The sequence below is a fragment of the Teleopsis dalmanni genome, chromosome 1 (assembly GCF_002237135.1).
Source record: "Teleopsis dalmanni isolate 2A chromosome 1, ASM223713v2, whole genome shotgun sequence".
Taxonomy (NCBI): Eukaryota; Metazoa; Arthropoda; class Insecta; order Diptera; family Diopsidae; genus Teleopsis; species Teleopsis dalmanni.
The window spans coordinates 125153462-125173617 of NC_051846.1; the positions used below are offsets into that span (position 1 = coordinate 125153462).

Consider the following 20156-nt stretch of genomic DNA (forward strand, 5'->3'; position numbering starts at 1 on the left):
TTGAAGTGTGACATTTTTTTCAAGCCCTATCTCGCGAATTTGTGCGAATAAGTCTCGGACGACCTCTTCTACGAATCGAGTTTTTTGCTCACGTATCTGTATTTTCTACAATTTGCGGATTGACCGATGGTTTCTGATTTTCAGAATTTTCGAACGCAATATCGATATAATCATTTGTTTGGCAGTCGTTTTCATTGTTAATATAAATGTTTTCGTATTTATTATGACAGATATTTTTATTTACGAACACGACATCACGACTTATTGTTATATTTCGTTTTGTAGGTGACCATAGCCGATAGGCTTTCGCTTCGTTTGACTATCCAACAAACATGTAAGCTTCTGACTTAGAATCGAATTTTTCTCTAGTCTTATCCTTTTTTAAGACACATGCTTTAGAGCCAAATACTTGAAAATGTACAACAGTTGGCATTGTACGCACAAGATGGCATTTCACATCTTGTGCGATACTACACCATACAATACTTTTGTAGGACACCTATTCCGAATAAAGCACGTATTTATAGCCTCTGCCCAAACGTTTGACGGAACTTCAGCTTGTTTCATCATACAAAGGGCCATTTTAACGAAAGTTCTGTTTTTTCATTCAGCAATACCAATTTTCTCATTGGTCCGCACACATCACTATGAACAACCTCTAATAAATCACTTGTTCTGGTTTCTTTACTCATAGGAAATGACTTTTGTGCTTGTTTTTCACTAATATAAATTTCGCAAGTTGGAAGTTTTTGTTTAAAATTTAATTTTAATCCGTGTACTAGGTTATTACTAGTCAATTTCTTAAGACCATTTTCATTTATGTGGCCCATTTTCTGGTGCCATTTTTCAATGTCACATTTTCTTCAGCAACTTGTGCAAAATGATTCTTATTATCAACAATAAAAAGATTTTCACATCTTTTCGCTCGAGTTATAACCTTTTGATATTTGTCCAATATGATTCCATCTGAAGGACGAAAATGCACTTCATATCCACTGTCTACTATTTTTGATATAGAAAGTAGAATTGTACGCAAGTCTTCGACATATAGGACTTCTTTAATATTATTATCACGACCGTCTACGGCTACAATTATTTTCATTTTACCGACGCCGCCTATATTCGTTGTGTTATCGCTTGCTAAGTTAAGCACTTTTTTCGATTTTTGAAAGTCTGTAAAATATTCACGGTTTGCACTTAAATGGGCAGTACAACCTCTATCTAGGCACCAATAGTTTTCTTTTATTTAGCTAATAAATGCATCTTCTACATGATAGCTAAAATTATTGTTTACAGATTTTTCCGAATTTTTCAATTGCGTGTTACATTCATTTTTTGCTTTATTTTTACATTCACGTGCAAAGTGTCCGCTTCTTCTAAGATTTTCACTCGAAATATATCTGGTTTCTGCAGCTCGTCGCGCGTTACTAATTCGCACCCGAAAGTGTTGGAAGGCTTCGGTAGACTGTATAAGAGCAGGATAACAAGAAGTTCATCCCCGATGGTGACGTCAATTTCTTTCAATTTCACAACGGCTTCGAAGCAATCGTTTAGATGTTCTCGAATCTTCTCACCTTCTTTCATCCGCGAGAGTGCTACCTTTTTCAGCAACGTTGCCTTGCGCGAAGGCCCTTTTGATGAATATGTCGCTTGAAGTTTCATCCACATTTCTTTTAAGTTTGTGCATTCTGCAATTAATCTCACTTCTGATGCACTTACTGATGGCATTATATCAGCACACGCTTTCTGGTCAAGCTGATCCACTTTGTAGCCCCTTCGCCCGTTGGGCACGGCGTAGTACTGTCGACATACGGCCACAAATCGCATGTAAGCGTGCTAGGCCCATAAACTATTATATATTTTAGCAAAAAATGGTACACACAATCCGATGATTTCGACAAGTTTTTACTTCACTTTATTTAATATGATAATGAATAAAAAGGAATTCTGGAAAAAATGATAGTTCTCTGACTTATGGCCAGAGTTACCAGGCAATTAATATTTTACATGACAACAAAATTACGTATACCATATAACACCTCTCTAGAAGCATCCATTAATGTTTTTAAGTCCTGCGCATTCTCATTTCTTACAACTCTGAGCGACAAAAACTTATTGATAAGATTGTCCACAAGTATTGCTGGATTGTTGTATCCAGTGACGACTGCTTTAAGGTACGGAGGTGTGCGGTGCACACCCTAACATAATTTGCATATTGTCAAATAATATATATAAATTTATTAAATATCTTTTCATCAAGAATTAATATTATTTATTACATTTTCATATGTATATTTTTAAAGATTAAATTTTAACAAAAACAATTAAATATAATTGTCTATGAAAACTCATTTAATTTGTTCTATTAGCCTCTAAAGTCGTTAGTTGTGCTCATAACTTTGCAGCTCACATCGCAAAACATTTCTATCATATTTCGTCTTTCCCCTTTAAGATATTGCATTCATAAATTTCTGTCATAAGTGTGCACAAAAGTAGAATGAACAAAATAATGTGCGTGTGCTCTAATTTAAAATATGAGATTGGAAATTGTAGGAGAGTATTTTCTGTTCTATTCGAATATCAACTACATGTATAACAATTCAACATGTTGACTTTGCAGCTCACAAATTTTCATTACATTTCTTTCAAATTTCGTCTCTCCCCTTTTAGCTGTTGCTCCAGCGAATAATAACCGCTTTGTGTGCGGAATTGCAGTCCGCACATTTTTTCGTTGCAAGTGTGTTCGATTGTGTTTGACCACTGCATCAACATATGTTTCTAAGTACAAACTCTTTTTTTTGAAAAAAGTTGGTTTGATGTTATAAGATATATGAGAAAAGTTGTATTTATTCCACATATTGATATAATATTAAACTTGTACATAAATTATTAATTTGATTTATTTAATATGTTATTTTGTTAATAAATTATTAACTGTTGTATTGTGAATATATTGTTGCCTAATGTAATATAGTTATTATTAATAAAACATGTCATATATTTCAATTTATCAATTTTAATTTAAGCATACCCTTCCAGATAGGGCACACGTCGTCACTGGTTATATCTTTGTCCTAGTAGTTCAACAGCCGCTGTATAATTCGCTGTTAAATGATTGAGGAATCTGGCGGCTACTTCCCGCGCACTTTCTTTTACATACAGCATTCTTTCGACATCCACTAGAATATGGTTTTGTTAAACTAACCGGTCGAACAATTCTCAAAATCGACACCACTCCTCATATCTGCCGTTGGTACGTTCAACGGTGATAGTTTGATATTAGCTGCGTTTCAGCAAACATGATCCACTCAATTTTTGATGCAAAACAAAAACATTCTGGTTTAATGTGGAATGTATGTAAATAATAAAAGGGGAACGTATTTTAATGCAAATGTGGTTGGCAATGCGATATTAACATATGGTACGGTGACAGAATATTTAAACAAAACAATAAGTGAAACCATGGATTTGGACGGCAAATAGTTGAGTTGTATTTTTATTTATAAAATTAATGATGTTATTCAAATTTAAATTATAGTTAGAGGCGCAGTTGGACAAGAGAGGAAACAAAGGCGTTACTGCTTTCCTATCAGAGCAGGAAAGATGAATTTGAAGATCATCGGCGTAAAAATTGCCTGCAGATGGTTAGTAGCAGAGTTAGTGTTTTGTGATATAAAACTGTTTTTATGTAATTAAATTGTATGGAAGAATTAGCGTAGGTTGATTAGTCTTATAGTTGTTAATTGGGGTGACTTGTTTTAATCAAAATTTCAGTGACGCTAAAATCTATTACTAAATGCAGACGACAAAGCTTATGTTGTGTTTAAATTAATACAAACTTTAGCAAATGAAATATATAATATATTTTTCTGATGCATTTTACTTATTTTAGTTTAGTGCCTTTTCATATTTTAATAAATATATATTAATTTTTTTATTGTATGTTTTTCAGAGACTCCAGGACCGTCTCGTAAAAGGCAATTGTCACCAGGCAACAAAACCACCGGAAAAATTGAATACGCTGCCAAAAAAATTGAAATTCTAGAAGATTATACTAATAGGAAATTGGAGTTAAGAGAAGAGGCTCTTAAAATAAAAGCAGACAGCACAAGCAAAAAATGCAGATGTTCGAAAAAATAGCTAATAACGCAAATTTTAAGTTTGTTTTAAGTTATATTTTTATTCGTCATTTTAATCTTATTAAAATTATTTAAGTATTTATTTTTTGTTTATTTGATTATATTTATATTATTTTATTTATTTGCATGTATTTGTATTTTATTTATCTATTTATATAATATGTTATTATTATTTATTTCAGTATATCTTGTATATTTAAAGTTATGTTTTATTTATTATTATTAAGTAAATTGAAATGAAAAATTTAACTAAATTCTTTTATTTAACTAAAACACAATACATAATTTACTTGTAGAGTAAAGCAATTGTAAATAAATGAAAATGAAATGATTCAATGTTAAGTTGTTATGACACCAGTATCAATTAAATATCTTAAAACTGAACTCCGTCTGTTGTCCACTTCAAAATTTTGCTCATTTATTATATCTTCTTCATTCGAATATATATTTTGGGTAAATTCATTATCAATTTCATCATTTTGCGAAGAGTATATATTATGCAATATGCACGCACACATAATTAAATTTGTTCTTGCAGGTGTTCGTTGTTGTTCCATGAAATACAAGAATCGACGAAACCTAGTTTTCATACGCCCAAAAGTGTCTTCTATACAACTCCTTGCCTGGGAATGCAATACATTGCATTATCTTTAGGCAGAGGACAAAGAACCATTATCTTTGAATGGACTTACAAGCCTATTTAAATTAGGATATGCAGAATCTCCTAATAGAAAAGAACCGCTGGGAAATTTGCTTGGCAATGAAGCTTCACTATATAGTTGTGATCTGCGTAAAACTCGGCTGTCATGCAAATAACCAGGCTCTCCAACATACACGTCCAAAAAAAGACCATTTGCATCGCAAACTGCCTGCAAGATTAACATATGCTATGGTGTGGTGCATTTATTTTTATGTGTGTGCTGTCTATGCAACCAATCACGAACGGAAATTTTTTCGTGGCTTCCACTTTTGCCATATTAGCAAATGCTTCGAACATATTTGACCATTTTATAAATTTATGTCCAATAGATATGAACGAAACTCCAGTTCTTTCAACTATTCTCCATGCAGAAGCTTATTTGCCATATATCGTTATATATCATATTTGCCATATACTACAAAAATACATAAATTTCCCTCTCTGCAGTCGTCCTATTGTCACCACCACGGTTCTTTTGTATTTGCTGATTGGAATTTATAAACAAACCTATTGAAATATAAAGTATAATTAATAAATAACAATTAAATTTTTTTTGCTTCATAGCAATCAAATAACACTAGTTTACAGCCAAAAATTTCCAAAGACGAGACTTATATTTCCTATAGAACTAGAAAATCACAACGATTTTTTTTTCCTGTGTACCGTTTTCGAGTTATTTGCAAAAAACCTTTATTTTGACTTTTCTCAAAACATCACCCTACATATGGCCCTGTAACTTTATTTTTGAAGTTACCATAGCAGTGCATGATATATCAAATTAAAGGTGAAACTTGTACGAACATTTTGAGCTATATAGCCTTACAGATGAAAAATCCTTTTTTTTTACGCTTTTTTTAACTTTTTCGATTTTCAATGTGATGGGACTCCCACAAAAATACTTTAAAAAAATTCTTTTTTTGATTAATGTTAAAGACTGTTTCAGTACAAACATTTCGAGTGGCTTAACATAAAAATCGAATAAAAATTTCAGAAGTTATTCGCCATTTTCCAAATTTGCCCAAAATAGTGGTTTTTATTAACATCTCAGAAAAATCATTTTTTCGAATTTGTTTTTTAAAATTTAGAGTGCAAATCAAAACAGTATTATATAAAATTGTACAAATTTTATTTAAAAATTAAAAATTAATATTATTAAATATTAATATATTGCATTTTATATAAAAGTTTGACGTCGAACGTGAAGCTGCTGATTGCCTATGTATCATGTGATATATAGCAGTTTATTAAACTGCTAATTTTACATATGGTATCATATGATACCATACGATTCTACTTGGGATTTGCTATGGCTAAGTAAGATAAACCGTGGACTTTTAACGCAGTGTGTTTAACCTGCAGGATTACACTTAAAAGATGGTATATTGGAAGAAAACAATATTTGAACTTTTGTGTACCAATATTATGGAAAGAGGTTATAAACTATTTTCAGTGTTATTTCTGCGTCATAAATTTTAAATGTATGATGTCGCCAAAGAAAATAAGATTTCTAAAGTATACAAAAAAGTATCAGCAATTAAGCCAGTTTCACGAAGCAATGCGACTGCTCAACCAACTCCACCAAATATGCAAGAAAACAATAGTGAATATGAAAATAAAGTTTCATTTAAGAGTTCTACGAGTGAAATCGCAAATCATTTTATATCACAAATTGAATTACACCATTTAACTAGAGACTTACATTTATCGAAAGCTCATAGTGAGCTTCACGTTACGTCTTCAACAGTGGAACTGCTTAAATGAATCGACAAGAGTAAATGAATATCGCAACAGAAGCAATGCATATTCATGTTTTCTCAAAAAATTCCATCAAACAGTTTATTGCAGTGATATAAAAGATCTTTTCAACGAATTGCAAATAAGGTGCGATCCTAGCGAATGCCGTCCTTTTATATATTTAAAATTTAGTTTAAAAGCTGCTGTTGTTCACAACGGCAATGAACTTCCCACTATACCATTAGCGCATGCCGTTAAAAACCTATAATGAAGTCGAGGAAGTTTTAAAGTTAATTCAATATAACGAATTCAATTGGAAGCTATGCGTCGATTTAAAGGTTGGTTTTTTGATTAAAGCAACAAAAATAACAAAAATGTAGAAATCTAATTTAAAAAATGTACTTATGTTAATTGTACTCTTTCTGTATTTTTGGTTTTGAAGATTATTGCATTAATGATTGGTTTGCAACGTGGTTTTACGAAATATTGTTGTTTTCTGTGTTTATGTGAAAGCATAGCTTTATTCGCGATGAAAAAATATCGCTAATAAAGCTCTTATTAAACCGTGTCAGATAGTTTTGTCACCTTTGCATTGTAAGGCCTAAATTTTGCATTAAAATATAGGCTCACAAATTTAATTAATAGTATAATGGGTTTTTTTATAATGAGTTTTAAATCCACTTAATAAAACATATTTCTATATTCAATAAAATTTTTCTGCAGTAACACCTATTTTTGGCCCTGTAAATTACATATCAAAGACAAACATTTTTTATAAACGAATGACCCTGTGAAGTAAAATATGTTTTGATTAGTTTTTTTGCCGCTAATAAAAGTTAGTTAAATTTGTTGTAACTATTTCTCTTGTTTGTCTGCATAAACAAATTTAAGAAAAATATTGTGCACGCATTTTTTATGTGATGCAGTTATTTTTGTTGAATTTGATTGCAATGCGTACAACAATAAGAAATTTGTTTTGACAAATTTACGGGACTTTGTTTATTTGAAAATAATTATTGTTTTTGTATGTAATGGAAGGAATTTCAAATAAAAGGGCAGCGAAATTGCCAACTCTTTCTATTTGGAATTTCTTTCACTTCAAGGTAAGTCACTTTTATTAGGGATGATAGTGGGAGCTCGGACTAGTTGGTCCAGGCATATGTCGATTCGTTTGGCCATTGCTGACGATCACCATGTGAATGGATGAACTAGTTTGGGTGAAGTGATAATGGTTGAATTACCTTCTGCTTGGCTTATGCTGGCGTAGGGTAATTTAACCAGTTGAGTTACCTTCTGCTTGGCTTTTGCTGGCGTAGGGTAATTTAACTAGTCATCCAGACTTCCATTTGGCCATAGCTGATGGAGGAATGGGCGACGAGTCACCAACACCGTCAGAAGGCGTGTGGACAACGAGCGTTTGGCAATTGCTGACGGACGTGGCCAGGCGTAACAGTAGAAAGGAACCCTTGTCTGGCTTTTGCTGACAAAGGTATTGTTTTATATTGATATTAGAGTTTCTAGAGATTAGCTATTTGGAATTTCTTTCACTTCAAGGTTAGCAACTTGCGCACCACTGCAAGCAATCGTCATACGACATTTCACAACATTCTACACCGTTTACAACATCGTGACAGCGTTTATGACATCATACAACATTTCACAACATCCTACACCGTTTACAACATCGTTACAACATTTATAACACCATACAACATTTTACAACATGCTACACCGTCTACAACATCATTACAACGTTCTACATCATTAGCAACATTTTCAACATCGCTTTCCACAAATTGATTATATTTTCTTATTTTTTGTTAAATAATAAACGCTACTTTAAACAGAAGTGTCTCTATTATTTTACTTAGATAAATTTTCTTATAACGAACCCTAGTATACTCGCTGAGTATACCCCAGCTATAGATAGGGCCGGGAAAAGGTCGTTACAAGTGGCGCCCGAGCAGGGACACAATCAAAACAAAGGTTTCAGAGACACCTGTATTGAGGTTAATATTCGTCATATCAATATTCGTGAAGACAACAGTTGTAAGTAACATCCAACGGTACGGCAAAACAAAACGCACAGAACAACAGACATGCTGAAAACCAGCTGGATAAGCTTTGCACGTAAAGAGGATCTCGTACCAATACTGGAGAAACTAGAAGCAGATACTACGGGGACAGTCGAAGAACTCCGCAAACGTTTAAGGGATATCGCAACAAACGAAAACCATCCTGAGGAATTGGTTAACCTATCCAGCGAAATGGAAAAAAAATACGCACGCAGTGTTTCCCCAAAACCAACAACGGCAACAATCGTTACACCTTGTGAAGAAGACAATAACACCACCCCTGTAAAGAGTTTTGAAAGCATTGCCAAAGTCATGGATCAGGTACGTAAGTGGGCAGTACACAACGATGGTCTATCCAATATTATGGAGTTTGTTGAGAGACTTGAAGAGTTGGCAGAGGCGTACCAGATTCCCCTAGATGTGTTACCCAAAGCAATGCCCGAGTTATTAACAGGTCAGGCGTTAGTATGGTATCGGAATAACAACCGAAGGTGGTTATGTTGGACGTCTTTCAAGGAAGACTTTTTGCATTTCTTTCTTCCTATTCATTATTTAGAGAAATTAGAAAATGACATACGCTGCCGGAAACAAATACCACAGGAGGGTTTTAAGAAGTACGTACTAGGTCTACAGGAGCTCATGCGGCAGGCTAGATACCCATCTGGGAGGCTATTGGAACGAATATATAGAAATAGTCTGCCAGATTACCAACTGCATATCAAGCGACGTGAATTTTCCACATTGTACGAACTGATTCAACTTGCCGAAGAATTTGAAAATCTCCAACAAATGATCCACAAAGAGCGAATGGGTGTCGTACGGAACGCAAGGGGACCTCATGAAAACAAAATATCACAACACGCAGAGAGAATCAACGTCCACCTCGCATGCAAAAGGTGTAGTGAACCAGGACACTTTGCATATACGTGTAGAAGGCCGCAAGTACTATTCTGCTGGGTTTGTGGCACACGAGGAGTAAGGACTAAGGAATGCTGTAAACAAAATTGTAACGTAAGCAAACAGGGAAACCAACAAGAGACTGTCCGAACGAGGGGACAGACAGTCTCCCATGCAGTACAAGTTCCCCAATAAACAGTCTATCATACAACCAGCACACGATATCGGCGGCGGTTACCATTGGAATAACGGCAGTAACGGCCACTATCGACACTGGTGCATCTAGAAGTATCATCGCTGAAAGTCTCCTAAGGGATCAACACAGTTTTGGGAGAGTCACACCTACAAGTATGGTCATCTTATTAGCTGATGGTACGACGCAGCACATTTCACACGTATTAGACAGCCAGGTTACCTTCGGTGGTAGGTCTTTCGATCTATCATTTCTCATCATGGAAAGATCAATTGACAACGTGATTCTGGGTATGGATTTCCTCGCGCAGGCACAGACGACTCTGCGGATCGCAAATTCATCAGTCACAGTTGATCTTCCTGTACAACAGCAGCGTTACACAACTTTGTTACACACAACTGAGATACCCAACGATGTCACTCCCAGGATGCAATTTAATCAACGACAGGAGTACATTATCCAACAGCAACAGCAGCGCGTTAATCAACAACAACAGCAGGTTACTCAACAGCAAAAGCAGCAACTTAATCAAAAGGAACAACAGCAACGCGCTAACCAACAGCAACGAGTGAACCAATTCCAGCAACAGCAGCAGTGCCGTTTAGAACGGAAGCAAGAATCGTTTAAACCAGTGGTCGAAGTAATGATACCAATGACGTTCAGTCCACCAGAAAAGTTAGCTACCTATCCGTCAACATCATCAATAGCCAAGTCACCAGTAAAGCAGCATTTTGAGGAACAAGCCGAGTCTGAGGAGTCATCAATAAGAGCTTTAACACCAACAAAGCTGCACTCACAAGTGGTACTGACTGGCTGTCCACCAACACCATCCACGCCAAGAAAATCCTAGCGCAAGTGTATAACGATAAACCAACTCCAACTTTCGAACCGGCCGTGAAACAATACCTGCAATCCGAAGAGATACCGGCAGCTGTTAGCACTGAGATACAACAGAGAGTAGTGGTTTTCAACAAAAGAGGCAAACAGAATTTTCTAACTAAATACAAAGACCGGGTCTATCAAATTACCATGAGGAAGTCAGGAAAAGTAGTGGTCGCGCTTTTACCTTCGGGAAAGTAGAGAGGGAGTGTAAGGCCCAAATTTTGCATTAAAATATAGGCTCACAAATTTAATTAATAGTATAATGGGTTTTTTTATAATGAGTTTTAAATCCACTTAATAAAACATATTTCTATATTCAATAAAATTTTTCTGCAGTAACACCTATTTTTGGCCCTGTAAATTACATATCAAAGACAAACATTTTTTATAAACGAATGACCCTGTGAAGTAAAATATGTTTTGATTAGTTTTTTTGCCGCTAATAAAAATTAGTTAAATTTGTTGTAACTATTTCTCTTGTTTGTCTGCATAAACAAATTTAAGAAAAATATTGTGCACGCATTTTTTATGTGATGCAGTTATTTTTGTTGAATTTGATTGCAATGCGTACAACAATAAGAAATTTGTTTTGACAAATTTACGGGACTTTGTTTATTTGAAAATAATTATTGTTTTTGTATGTAATGGAAGGAATTCCAAATAAAAGGGCAGCGAAATTGCCAAATCTTTCTATTTGGAATTTCTTTCACTTCAAGGTAAGTCACTTTTATTAGGGATGATAGTGGGAGCTCGGACTAGTTGGTCCAGGCATATGTTGATTCGTTTGGCCATTGCTGACGATCACCATGTGAATGGATGAACTAGTTTGGGTGAAGTGATAATGGTTGAATTACCTTCTGCTTGGCTTATGCTGGCGTAGGGTAATTTAACCAGTTGAGTTACCTTCTGCTTGGCTTTTGCTGGCGTAGGGTAATTTAACTAGTCATCCAGACTTCCATTTGGCCATAGCTGATGGAGGAATGGGCGACGAGTCACCAACACCGTAAGAAGGCGTGTGGACAACGAGCGTTTGGCAATTGCTGACGGACGTGGCCAGGCGTAACAGTAGGAAGGAACCCTTGTCTGGCTTTTGCTGACAAAGCTATTGCTTTATATTGATATTAGAGTTTCTAGAGATTAGCTATTTGGAATTTCTTTCACTTCAAGGTTAGCAACTTGCGCACCACTGCAAGCAATCGTCATACGACATTTCACAACATTCTACACCGTTTACAACATCGTGACAGCGTTTATGACATCATACAACATTTCACAACATCCTACACCGTTTACAACATCGTTACAACATTTATAACACCATACAACATTTTACAACATGCTACACCGTCTACAACATCATTACAACATTCTACATCATTAGCAACATTTTCAACATCGCTTTCCACAAATTGATTATATTTTCTTATTTTTTGTTAAATAATAAACGCTACTTTAAACAGAAGTGTCTCTATTATTTTACTTAGATAAATTTTCTTATAACGAACCCAAGTATACTCGCTGACTATACCCCAGCTATAGATAGGGCCGGGAAAAGGTCGTTACAGCATATAAAACTTGGCCTAATGAAAAAATTTTGTTAAGGCTCTGCAAAAAAACGAATGCCCTGCTTCCGAATGTTTTACACATTTCTTTCCCGGCATTTCTTTTACCAAAATTAAAGAAGGAAATTCTCTGTGCACACGAGTGTGCTGTTCATATTACGATTGCACAAATGTGCGTTTGCACAAATGTGCACAAATGTCCGATTTTGCGCTTGCACCCAAGAGTGGAAAAAAATTACAAAAATTTCACAATTTTGTATGAAATAGAAAATATTATTTAGTTGCAAATTTTGACAAAATTGATATTTGTGTTCGTTGGGATCGTAACTTATGTTAAAAATTGCATAAATTAACAAATATTTAAAATAATTATTTTGTTAAGTATTTATACTATCTTAACCTTATTTGTATTTTAACTTAAAGTATTGGTTTTTTTATATTACTTCCCAACTTTTGTGCATTTTTAAATGCAAATTTAGTATTTGTTTGGTAAGGTTTGCACCAGTTTAAAAGAAATAAAAACATATTTTAGGAAGTTTTCTTTATTCCCAAAAAATATGGTATTGGTGTATTTGTTTAATAAGTTTTGCAACAGTTTAAAAAAGATAATACGGGTGGGCCACAAATAGATATTTTTCTTCCCCAGAAATATGTATTCACTTAGGTAGAGTATCTCACATTCATTAAAAAACGCGAAAGATCAGGAATTTATTTTCTTGAATAGGTATCAGGATGCTTAGATTAGCTAATGTGAATTTAAAAAACATGAAAAGGAAGTAAAATTTTTAACTCTTTTGGTAGGACACAAAATTTTTAAATAAAAAGCAATTAGTTTCCACAGAAATATATGAATGCATACTAATAACAGATTAGGTAAAATACTATTAAGTGATACTCTTAAATAAAAAACAAACAAACTATGCCTCACTCGTGTTAATCACTTACACCTTAAAGGACAAAAGCAACACTCTATAATGTTTATTTTAATTTTTAAATGATGATTATTGATAAATAAAATTTTATGAAGTAATCCAAAATTGAAATATTTAATTTTTTCAAAGTAAGATCCGTAGAACCGATCCTCTTTACTTATAACATTTCGAAACAAATACTCTTTCTCTATTAAAAGCATGTACCTATTTAACTCATACATCATAAACTATTTATATTTTATATTATAACAAATTTTTCAAGTACATTGTGAAATGAACTTTATTCCCATGTTTTAAATTAATAAACCTTAAAATAATAAGTAATATAAGCAATAAATGTAAATCTAATAATAAATTCAAAATTAAAATATAAATAGAAAATCATTTTTTCAATAAAATATTTCGCCTTAAGACGAAAATTAATCCAAATCAGTCTTCCATACTATTTTGTTGCGTTATTCATCGTACTATTGTGCGATTTTAAATCATCATTTCACACAAATGTGCAGTAGACATTTCGTCTCCGCACATTTGGGTGCATTTTTATTTTCAAGTCTGCACACAAAATGTGCTCCTTGTATTCTTTTCTGCACACATTGTGTGCGAGGGCAAGCTGGCTGCCGCACACACAATGTGCTGGGCGAAATAACTTCGGCACAAACACCGAATGTGTGTGCGAGTTTTATTTCACTCCACCACATTCGTGTGAAATGTGCGTTTTGTTTGTGCACACAAGATGTGCACTTAAGATGTGCACAAAAATTTTCGCACACCGCAATTGTGGTGTGAAATTTTATTTAGAATCGCACAACATTTGTGCGTGTTGTTTTGCATTTTTGTGCACAGCACAGTGTTTTTCTGAACCCCGATTATAAGCCTACACATTATAAGAAGTTTGCTCAAACTACACATATATCTCATTATAATACATAAATTCACTTTTAATAATGCAGTTTCACGTTCGACTTCATATATAATACTGTTTTGATTTGCACTCTAAATTTTAAAAAACAAATTCGAAAAAATGATTTTTCTGAGATGTTAATAAAAACCACTATTTTGGGCAAATTTGGAAAATGGCGAATAACTTCTGAAATTTTTATTCGATTTTTATGTTAAGCCACTCGAAATGTTTGTACTAAAACAGTCTTTAACATCAATCGAAAAAAGAATATGTTTTTAATTTTTTTGTGGGAGTCCCATCACATTGAAAATCGAAAAAGTTGAAAAAAGCGTAAAAAAAACATTTTAAATCTGCACATTTTCAGCTATAGCAGCGAAACTAAATAAGTTACATTAATGTTATGTAGCTTAAAATGTTTGTACAAATGTTTGTTCACCTTTAATTTGATATATCATGCACTACTATGGTAACTTCAAAAATAAAGTTACGGGGCCATATGCAGGGTGATGTTTTGAGTTTCGAGTTCTACGGAAATATAAGTCTCGTCTTTGGAAAACAAAACTTTTAATTATTTGTAAACTAGTGTAATTAGTAGTATATTTTTTAAGCCTAACGTTTTTCCTGAAATCTTTATCGGAAAAATTATTGATTGTTTACATAAAATTTCCGCTATATCCATGCAGATGCAATTCATCCAGTGAGCTTATTACACTTGAACTAGTGTTTAAAAAGGAAATGGAAGAGACAGTTTCACCTTCACTGGATGATTCTAATAAAATCTACAATTTCAATTTATTTCATTCAGAATTAAATTTAAGTTTTAAAGTAAATACTAAATAAAAACTTACATTTAATAGTTCAGACATTTCAATAAATTATATTATTTTTTTATTTTGTTTTTCAGATTTATTATATTCAAAATTTTCTCACTTATTCCATTAGCGCCTCGCTAACGAGGGCCTCGAGTCAGAAGATACAATGCTTTGTCAATAGAAGCCTGCGGCGTATTCTGAACATATGGTGGCCTGCAAGAGTTTCCAACGAAGAGCTATGGCAGCGTACCAAACAAAAGCCAATAGAGAAAGAAATTTTGAGACGCAAATATGGCTGGGTCGGCCACACACTTATGGAATGGAACCCGCAAGGAGTAAGGAGACGAGGTCGTCCCAAAACCATCTGGCGAAGAACAGTGGCAGCAGAAACAAGCAAATTCTTTACCCAGTTACGTTTTACTGCCAGAAACAGAGAGGAATGGAAGAAGTTTATAAATATTATTTGTGAATAGACTAAGTTCTAATTTTTAAATTTTTAATTTAATTTTTATAATGAAGAACATGTCTTAATAATAATAATAATAATTCTATTAGCGTCAAAATTATTCACACAAATCAAAAAACATTTTGTAAACAAACACAACTAACATAATTCAGTCGTTGCCAATTATTTTCATACGTGATCCGTATCGTTTCAGCATAGATGATCCAATTCATTGAGCGGATCATGTTTGTTGAAACGCAGCTATTATTACTTACGGGTGTTCTTGTTTCTGAAACGTTTTGACTGCGAACGTTCAGTTCTTCTTGTAATTGATATATATTTGACATATATTTCTTCATATATCGACTCAAGTTGAATGAAATCTCCTTGGTCTACTTCATCATGGCTGAGCAGGCACTCGCCGTTTAATTGTGAGATCTTTGCCCAACATATTTTCAATTTTTTCAACTTAAACTGCAACGTTGCAATGCTTTTTGTTAAGTCTATTGTCTCTTTCATTTGCAATAGACTTGTACTTAAGATAGCTAAACGTTTGTTTGTAATATTACATGTCTCGATGATGGTGACGTCGTCATTGCTACTTATATCTTAATGCCTTGATGACCGAGGTTCCTCTTGCTCACTTATAACTTGATACCTTGAAAATTGATCTTCCTTTTTTTGTTCCATTTGCCTTATCATTTTCAATTCATTATTAAATCGATGTTTGATTTCATCCTGTCTTTATTTTACCTGGGCGAAATAATTTTTTGTGATATATTCATTATCAGGCTTAAAATTTTAATCATATTATCATTATTTTCTTTAAATGCGTCCTATTTCTGACGCAAATTCTCCAAACGCGTCTCAAAACACTGCCTTGAGTATCTTGTGGTAGAATCCTTTATAAAATTTATCCAGATCCTCTGAATCTCACCTTCAATTTCCTTTTGATTTTGGATAACCCCCGCTTGGTAGGATAACCCCACACCACGACAAGGTATCGTGATGTGGGGGCTTAGGGCTGCAGTGATTCGTCGGGCTTCATTAACGGGGGTAGTCATACAATGGTATGCTACCTCCTGATAGGGCTTCCCATGTTAGACAGGCCGGCTGATGAGCAACCAACAAAAACCCGTCTGTGTGCGTCTGTTTCTCCCCAAAGTAGGGGCGGCACACAACGACGTCTGTTTTCTCCATGTCAGGAACGGTCGAGTCCGAGTCTTTTTGTGCATAGGGTGGCAGACTTTTAAAGAAACCCTACAGGGAGGAGGCGTTTTTGCATTACTAATGTCAGCTGAAAATATTAAAGTTACGGTGCAGGGAGTCGGATCCCCAGTACGGGCGGTAGGTGTCGAGCGAGAGGGACACCTGGCGTCGAGATCCTGTGACCTCTCAAATTCAAATCCAAATTCAAATCTAACTTCAATTTTCAACTTAGAAGTTTCCGATAAAAATAATGGACAGGGCGCGGTCTCCAAGCCAACATTGGGTAGGCAAGGAGCCTTGGCTGAGGGGGTGAGGGAGATCAAATCGGGTCTCAATTTCTGAACTTACGCGTTGACACAGCAATCGACGATGACTCGTTATCACAGATTAGCAACGTTGATGACATCAGTCCAGAGGTTGAGAAACTTTTACTTTTACTCCTCCTCATCCAAGGCTTCAATGCCGGGGATGGAGCCGCGAAAGGTAGTGATAAAGAAGCAGAAGGTCAAGAATGGCTACAAGCGATCGGTCTACTATCTAAGGAAAATGAGGGCGAGGGACTCTTCCTCCTTCACGAAGATTGAAAAGGACCTAATTAGGAAACATGAAAAGGCTGTAGCAAAGTTCGAAAGAGACAACGCCACAGCTAAATCATCAGTGAAACAAGGGCAGTCCAAAGTGGAAGCAAACTCCGTTAAGGACATCGCTTCAACGGCAGACAAAACGGATCCAATGAAGACCAAACCCACAGGATCCTCTTCAAGGATACTTTCCTCTTCAACGGGCAAAGCCACAAAAAGGGCACGGTCTGAAGAAGAGACATATAAGGACTCAAAAAAGCCCAAATCATCGGCCTCTTTTGAGTCCCCAATGGAGCTGCCAGTAGCCATCATAGACAAAGTCGACCCTGATGGGAAGATAACGCCTAAGAATTGGCTACTCGTTGAAGCGCGTTTGATGACATTAATGACGGAAGCGGATAGTGAGGAATTAGTGTTCGACGGAGCTGGATAGCAGAAAGATGTTAAGGTTGTTAGTTGCGGCAACAAGAAGTCCTTGGATTTCCTTACCCGGACAATCGATAGTCTTGGCACACTCTGGCAGGGAGCTCAACTCGAAGTAGTTCCTCGCTCTCAGCTCCCTGTACGACCGATTGTTTCCCTGTGGGTTTCCAGGCGCTGAAAACATCTGAATGGCAGATAGTGAATATGGCTGTAGGCAAAAACGGAACAGGTAGTGACATACTAATCGCTGTGGATCAACCGTCTCTATCCATTTTAAAAAAGGAAGGTACCATCAAATTCGGTCTAGGTTCTCTAAAGGTTCGGGTGCCAGGTGACAGGCCTGAAATCAGCAGAGGAAAGGCTGGAGGTAGTGCAAATTAATTTGCACCACTCCACCCTAGCCTCGCTCGACCTGATTAAGTACCTCGCGGAGCTTGATGTGGACGTGGCAATTGTCCAAGAACCATGGCTTGTCAAAGGTAAGGTCGCCGGACTTGGACTGAGGGGGTATCATCTCTACACTCCACATACACAAGGTAAGATTAGAACCTGTATAGTTGCACAGAAAAGTCTTAATATTTTTCCCTTAACTTCTTACAACAATGGAGATCTCACAGCGGTAGTATGTGAACAAAGGCACACGGCTAGCCTGCTGCTAACGTCCGCATACTTTTCGTACGATGAAGAAGAACCACCACCAGCAGCCTTTCGAGCACTGACTGCATATGCAGAATCACGAGGATTGTTTCTGGTAGCTGGTTGCGAAGCAAATGGACATCACGAGCTCTGGGGTAGCACTGATACCAACAGCGGAGGTGCGTCTATTTTCGATTTTATTCTTTCTACTAACCTAACTTTATGCAATAAAGGCAATAAGCCAACATTTCGAAATAGGATTAGGGAAGAAGTTATTGATATTACAGTGGTCACTGACTCTAACCATTTTAAGGTAGACAATTGGAGGGTATCAGACACGCACTCCTTTTCGGATCATTGTCGGACACATTTCACCATCAATCCAGAAGTTAAGAGTCCAAGACCATACAGAAATCCCAAAAATGCCGACTGGTCAAACTTTTCGAAACTTGTGAGCCAAAAGCTAATTCGGACAAACGTCAAAATTTGTCAAGTGAACGCACACATTGATAAAGCGGTCGGTCGCATTACGGGTATCTTGAATAAATCTTTTGAATCAGCTTGCCCCCTAACTAGGCCAAAAACTAAGCCTCAACCGGTTTGGTGGAGTGCGGAATTGAGGCTGCTGAGAACTACATCCAGAAAACTCTTCAACAACGCAAAAAGTAGCCAACAAGAAGAGGATTGGAGCTTAGAATTAAAACTACAAAGAAAAATTCCTGGCAACAGTTCTGTGGAACTATTGAGACTGTAAATGAAGCATCAAGGTTTCGAAAAATAATATCTGGAGAATCAGCAACCCTAGCCAGTATTAAAAGGCCAGACGGCTCATGGACAGACTCGAGTCAGGAATCCCTTAATAATTTAATGATGACACACTTTCCAGGCTGCACGAACTCGATTGGCTGTGAATCACAGATAAATCCTGTTCAAGCAGCTAGGACTGACGTCGTAAGTATTATTAGCAGAAATAAAGTTACTTGGACAATTAACTCCTTTGACCCTTACAAATCGTAGGGACCAGATGGCATCAAACCTGCCATGTTGCAACACTCTGCTGAAAGCGTGGGTCCTCATCTGGTAAGCATCTTTTCAAGATGCTTAAGGGATGAATATATACCTAAAGCTTGGCGGAAGGTTGAGGTGGTTTTTATCCCCAAAGCAGGAAAGCAAAATCACTCTACTGCAAAGGATTACAGACCAATTAGTCTCTCCTCGTTTATTTTGAAAACACTAGAGAGACTTATCGATTTGTATATTAGAGGAAAGACTAGTATCCGCACAATGCACATGGCACAACACGCATACCGAAAGGGTATGTCGGTAGAAAATGCTCCCCACGAAGCGGTTGGTACTATTGAAAGAACACTCGAACTAAAGGAGTACACCCTGGCTGGATTCCTTGACATCGAGGGAGCTTTCAATAACGTAAGCACGAACGCGATCCGTGAGGCGCTTAGAAGAAATGGAGTCGAGAACTTCATAGTAGCATGGATTGGCAAAATGCTTGAAAGCAGAGTCATCAACGCTAATATAGGAGCGGGCTCCGTGACCAGGAGGACTACAAGGGGCACCCCACAGGGAGGAGTAATATCACCCCTTCTCTGGCTCCTGGTGGTCGACGAAATCTTGCAAATCTTTAGGGCTAAGAAAACAAAGGTTGTTGCCTACGCCGATGACGTTGCCATCCTAATCTCAAGCAAATACTTGTCAACGATTAGTGAGCTCATGGAATCGGCACTTGGTGAAATCTCCAGGTGCGCAAAAAGCAATGGCTTAGGGGTGAATCCTACTAAGACAGAGCTTGTCCTGTTCATACGGAAAACTAAAATACCTACTTTCACCTTACCCAGATTGGATGGAATTACACTGACTCTTTCCTCGAAAGCCAAGTATCTTGGCGTCGTCCTTGATTCCAAACAAAATTGGAGAAGGTCTGCAAAAAGACCTTGTTGTGGATGCACCTTCAGTGGGGTGTCGTCGTAGTCAGGACGGCTGGCACTAAATAGAGAGTGCTCGTATAAGAGAGATG

General features: G+C 36.1%; 1 long non-coding RNA gene across 1 annotated transcript; it reads left to right on the plus strand.

Annotated features, from left to right (window-relative positions):
* The first annotated feature begins 3332 nt into the window (after positions 1-3332).
* LOC119662083 lies at positions 3333-4117 on the plus strand. Its single transcript, XR_005250697.1, has 3 exons — positions 3333-3482; positions 3539-3644; positions 3953-4117. It is a non-coding gene; the product is annotated as an uncharacterized LOC119662083 (long non-coding RNA).
* Positions 4118-20156: the final 16039 nt, after the last annotated feature.